The sequence below is a fragment of the Triplophysa rosa genome, linkage group LG22 (genome assembly GCF_024868665.1).
Source record: "Triplophysa rosa linkage group LG22, Trosa_1v2, whole genome shotgun sequence".
Taxonomy (NCBI): Eukaryota; Metazoa; Chordata; class Actinopteri; order Cypriniformes; family Nemacheilidae; genus Triplophysa; species Triplophysa rosa.
Genome location: NC_079911.1, coordinates 4,130,935 through 4,137,331, shown reverse-complemented (window position 1 = coordinate 4,137,331; position 6,397 = coordinate 4,130,935). Strand labels below are relative to the sequence as shown.

General features: G+C 35.9%; 1 long non-coding RNA gene across 1 annotated transcript; it reads left to right on the top strand.

Annotated features, from left to right (window-relative positions):
* The first annotated feature begins 3,501 nt into the window (after window positions 1–3,501).
* LOC130546567 (uncharacterized) lies at window positions 3,502–4,918 on the top strand. Its single transcript, XR_008961784.1, has 2 exons — window positions 3,502–4,206; window positions 4,330–4,918. It is a non-coding gene; the product is annotated as an uncharacterized LOC130546567 (long non-coding RNA).
* The last annotated feature ends 1,479 nt before the right edge of the window (window positions 4,919–6,397 follow it).

Here is a 6,397-nt window from a genome sequence, read left to right as displayed (position 1 = left end):
TGCTGCATTAGGCTAATAAATATATTGATGTTGTCCTAAAGTCATAGGCCGTCACAAACAAACTCGACACATTTTTCTGTTGTTTCGTCTATTACTACATGACCAGGGCTGGACTGGGACGTTAAATTGGCCCTGGCATTTTTTGACCAGCTTCGGCCCTCCACCATTTGTGTCGACGGGTGGGGGTGCGAGTGGTAGGTTGTGCTGCTGTCATTGCCTTTCATGCAAACATGTCCGATTTGCAATTGCATTCGCGTTCTGTGCATATGTGCACGATTCACGCTTCTAATCTGTCCATCACTCCGGCCCATGCGTCTGTTTCGGCCCAAAAAGTACATCGGCCCACCGGGAAAATGCCCGGTATGCCCGATTACCAATCCAGCCCTGCACATGACCCTTTCAGTTGACTTGTTGTAAATGTCAGGGAAGTTTGGTCTGTACACACGCTTCAGATCTGAAGTAACGTTAGGCTGCTGTAGAGAGATCCACCTGCTCTTTTACTGCATAGCCCCGCTACCACCGACCTCTTGCTTTGAAATAGTTGTATTTTATTTTTGTTGTTGTTGCTCTTGTGCAATAGATGAACAACAGTTTATTTGTATTTAGATACTATATATTTAGACTAGAGGCTATTTTGCGGGAGTCCCGCCATTCTCAAGTAGCCGCCAGTGTGCACACACTGCCCACACCCATCAAATCTTGTTGCAAAACATTCCCTAGCTCTTATTATTATTTTTTATTAATGACGTCATGTCATCGACTAGTCGACGCAACTTTTTAGCACATAATAGTCCACTTAAAAAAATTTGAGGTCTTTCAAGCCCTGCAGCGTAGCATACATTTGAAAATATTCACTAGTGCATGGCTTTGATGGGTTTTATGGGACGTTACCTAGTTATATTACCTGGTATATTGATTTGTTTCACATCAGATGTAAGTTTGTGCTTCTCCCACTATAATCATTTACCCTGGTGGGCCTCTTTGTGATTTGATTTGATTTGATTTGGCTCAGCTATGGTAATCATGCTATCAAATAGGTTTTAAATTCTATTTTTTATAGATTTTAGAGAAAATGTGTTGGCTTTAAAAATATCTTAATAAACTTTTGTTTGTTGACTTAAAACATCAAGTTGAATCTTGTATAACTTAAAAAAAAATGTTAAATGTTCAAAAAAGTTGGTTAACTTAATTAAACAAGTTAAAGTAACATGCAATGACTTGTTGATCATATGATTTTTTACAGTGTATTCACAGGGCCCAGTAGTAACAGGAGTGACAGGGTATGGCAAGCCATTTTGTCATTTAATCCTTGACGTTTACTAGTATCTATTTTTAGGCTACTAGTACTTATTGTTTAGTTACTAGTAGCTATTCCATTAGATACTAGTACTTATTCATTAGACACTAGTACCTAAAAATTAGATACTAGTGCTTATTTATTAGATACTAGTACTTATTCATTAGATACTAGTACTTAATCATTAGATACTAGTACTTATTCATTAGATACTAGTACCTAAAATTAGATACTAGTGCTTATTTATTAGATACTAGTACTTATTCAATAGATACTAGTACTTAATCATTAGATACTAGTACTTATTCATTAGATACTAATATTTAATCATTAGATACTAGTACTTATTAAATAGATACTAGTCCTTATTTATTTGTTACTAGTAACACATTTCAGATTTTTGCCATTGACTTCTATGGAGATCTGTCATTTAGATATCAACTATTCAGTTCTGACTAGTGTGTCTTCCTATAGTCACCAGTACCTACTTATTAGGTACTAGCATTTATTCATAAGGTACTGATACTTATTTATTAGGTACTAGTACTTATTTTCAAGATACTAGAGCCTGCCAAACAGATACCAATGCTTATTTTTTAGATACTAGCACTTATTCATTGGATACTAGTACCTATTAAATATATACTAGTATTTATTATATTTATACTAGTACTTATTCATTAGATACTAGTACTTATTTATGAGAAACGTATACGTGTTTACCAGTTACTAGTACTTATTAGATTTATACTAGTAGCTATTCACAAGATACTAGTACCTTTTTCAATAGTGACTAGTAAGATATTTTATTTTACTAGTAAGATTTGCGATTGAACTCTACAATGGCCATTCTGACTAGTCATTACATATGACAGGTAAAAAAACAATTGTGACCAGTAAGATAAGAAATGTTACTAGTAACAACCGTAAAAGACACTAGTGTCTAATATATAAGTACTAGTACTTAATTAATTACTACTAGTGCCTATTAAATAGGTACTAGTATACATTGAATACAAATCCAGTATTTAATAATAAGTACTAGCATTTACTGAATACGTACTAGTAGTATTAAAAAGATACTAGTCATTATTGTAATACGTACTAGTCAGAAATTAGTAACTGATATCAAAAACAGAATAACTACTAGTACCGATTCATTTAAAGGTACAGTGCGGGATGTTTTGTATGAAATGCAATATAACATACAAAACTGTGTCTTTAGATGTGTATAAAAACCTTACGTAATGAAAAGTTATGTTTTTATTACCTTAGAATAAACCAGTTGTATCTACATAGGGAGCGGGCCTATCTACATGGAATTTGTTATGTTGCGCAGCCATGTTTTGTACAGTAAGCTCTAACGAACAAACAGCTGTACAGAGCGAGTTTCGTATATGTTGGTCTTCGTGTGTGTTTTTAGACGCAGCTTGCGTCATCACTGAGTTGAAGACGCACAAAGTAGTAAGTCGTAGTACGGAGAGGAGGAGGAGTAGTCGTCGTCTAGCTGAAGCAACTGATTGTTCTGTCTTAGAAGTTTTTATAAAATGGAGGACCATGCGTATTGTGCACAAGCGCCGACAGAGTGTGAATCTCCGTCGTCAAAGAAGCGCAAACGTGATGCTGCCAGACGAATTGGAGACAAACGGCGGCAGAAATCCAGGATAAACATCGGTGTATCTATTACCAGATGGAAGGCACTGTTGAAAGACAAATGTTTTCAAGGCGACGCCGAAGTTGCCTGTTTTCTGCTAGACTGGTAAGATAATTCAACATTTTCAATGTTTCCACTTTTTCAATGTTTACCAAACAACTGTTTTGTTGAAACGGTAATGTTAGCATTTTATACAAATGGCCATATAACCTCCGAATAATAATGTATTTCCGTCCCTGCGGAAATACATTATTTACGTGGGTCAGGTGACACAGTGATGGATTTATGGACTTATTTTGCGTATATTCAAATAATTTTTAAGTGCGTTTCTGTTCAAAATTCTTGTTATTGTTATTATTGTATAATAAAATTGAATTAATTATTTTACTAACATTTTTCTTAAATCATCCTGGCGACCCATTTTTTAATTCGTGCAACCCACCTGAGGGTTGCGACCCAGGGTTTGAAAACCACTGGTCTAGATCGAAGCCAACTAACGTTAGACTTAATGTTAGTTGTGTTTAATTGTTTTTGAACCAGGTGTGTGACGTTTCATATCGATTGGGTTTATATTCAACCAGGGCGCAACAGCACATTTTCTGAGGGGTATGCGAGATCAGTTTTGGATAATAGAGTTAAGAAATTGCAACAAACGCGAATTTTAATGCAAATTAACATGTTTCCTTCAACCATATATTCTATTCAAATAACGTGTTAATTCACTTTCTTATAATCGACAATTGAATGCAAACTCAGCTGATGATGGCCATTTGCCTTTTCTAATGATCAAAACAACAGAAAAGCCCACAAGTTAAATTGTCATATCGTTAGATATTTAAACAGGCTCATTAGCTATTACGTTTAACAAGACAAAGCAATTATTCAAGATATTACATTTTTCACTTAACAGGTCAATCATTCCTAGGCTCTGAACACAAAAGCAACATGTCCATGGATAGTGGTGCTGGAGGAACGGACAGTGGCGATGGCACATCGTTGCAACTCGAGACAACTCGAGTTTACGTTCTGTTGTAAACAGCTCCAAAGTGAAGGCCAAGAAGCAGAGCCCAAAAAAAGTGCAATCCTGTCAGTCATCGAAGGCCATTCCATCAGATACATGCCCAAGACTGTACTACTGGATCTGCCAACACCTCTGACCACTCTTTATGCAAGCCCCAGGCTTGAAATGGATTTGCCCGCACTGCTGGAGGAGGGTGCCGAGACCTTTGAGAAGCTGCATCTCACACCACAGCAGGTATTTGTGATAATTATAGCTATTTTAATAGTTAAATTACTTTTAATATGCCTAATATAAGTATAGGACTGATTTAAAGCTAGGAATTGTACTCCAAAATATATTTTGTGTTGTTTTAATCAGATGAGGTCTAAAAAATGAGGACACTGCCAGAGAATCGTACCTGAGGGCGATGCAGGACCTCCAAGCAGACCTCCACGTTGCAGCATCTGGACTGATAAGTAACCCAGAGGTGCCATGGATCGGTGGATCACCAGATGGTGTGGTGATGGTGTTATAGATGAAGTGTCCTTTCAGTGCAAAAGACCGCACCCTACATGAATGTGTAAAAGACTCAAGGTTCTGTCTGAGGAAGACTCTGAGGAAGGTGTAATGAGTCTAAAGCTTAATCACAGTTACATGCATCAAGTCCAAGCCCAAATGTGTGTAGCAGAGGTAACATACTGTGATTGTCAAGAACTATTTATACAGCGCATCCCGTTTGATGATACAAAAAAAACAATGTCACATGTCAAACAATAGCTGTCAAAACTAATCTCTTACTGTGTTTGCAACTTACTTTGTGACCCATTTTACTGAGATGACAAATCTGCCAAATGTCTCTTATACATGTACTGTATGTTAAAGATGATGTTTAAGTAAAAATGAAGCATTATCTTTGTCTGTAGTACATATTCAGAAAATGAAAAAATAAACAAAATTCAGAAATAAATTCAGAGTACTCAGAGCCTAGGTTTTTTATCCTTATGGTTATGTATTTGTGTACAAATTCATCTGACAACACTGAAACATACATATTAAAATAACAGATTGCACAGAAAACAACTGTATATATAATAATTGGTTCTGCGTTGTAGTTCAGAGTAGTATTTAAACAAATCATAGGAATCAAACATGAAAAAGTCATAAATATGACTAATAAATTATTACTGTAAGATGGAACATTCATCCATGTTACATTGTGGTAAGCAACTGTCTATTCTGTGGGGACAGCAGATAGCCAAATATTACAAAGAGCACAACAAACTGTCACCATCTTGTCAAGTGAGGTAGGTTGTCCTTTAGTGGCCCCTTCGGTGTGGTGATCTTAAGGGTGGTGTATTTGTTTCTGACCGGGCCAATGACTTTCCACATGGATCTGGTTTCAAAATGTTATCTGGTATGGTTTAATCATTTAAAAATGACATAGTAATATTAACTTTTGGAAATTTCCAATGTGGTTAACCATTAAACCGATAATTGTTCCATCTCTAATAGAGACCAACAGAGACCATCATAATTTCCATCACAATCAATAAAATTCTCATTGTAACCATTAAATCCAGTAGAATTTCTATAACGTCTCTATGTTTTATTTTAGCACGGATGTCTGTATCTCATTAGATTTAGCTGAATATTCAATTTTTGTATTTTGCCTCAATAAGTCTTCATTATTTAATATATGTTTGAATAAATAGTATAGGGGCCTATTGAGCAATTATTACTGCCTCAAATTGAGTAGAAATGTATATTTATTAATAAAAACGTGATATAAAAACGATTCAAATTTTGTTAATCTCAAAATTAATTACAAAAAAATATATTTTCGTTTCAGAAATAAAATTTTATTATCAGTTAAAAAGCTTATATTAATACAATAATTACCTTTTATTAAAAACGTGTATGAGACGTGGTAGTTTAAGTGTACACATATTCACACACATACTGTGTGTGTGTACGTGTGTATGCGCACGTTCAGGTTTTTATACATTGTGATGTGTGTGTTAATGCTTTTTATACATCGTGGGTTCCTCATAGTAAAAGTCTGAACCACATTGTTGTCACATTTTCATGTTACTTTAGGGTTGGGCGTTATAAAGTGAGGCGCGTCTGGCACGAGCTGTGCAGAGAAACAGCTTCTTTACACAGCGCGAGCTTCACAGTTGTGAGGCGATTGTAATTCTTATTCTGATATTCTGATACGTCAGGCGGGTCTGCGCAAACTGCGCGTCCTCTTTATACAGCGCAAGCTCCACAGTTATTCTGATGTTATATTCAATAAAAGAGTTATAAAGTCAGTCGCGTCTTCTTTATACAATGCGAGCTGCGCAGACACGCGTCTTCATACAGATAAAGTCAGGCGGGTCTGCGCAAACTGCGCGTCCTCTTTATACAGCGCAAGCTCCACAGTTATTCTGATGTTATATTCAAT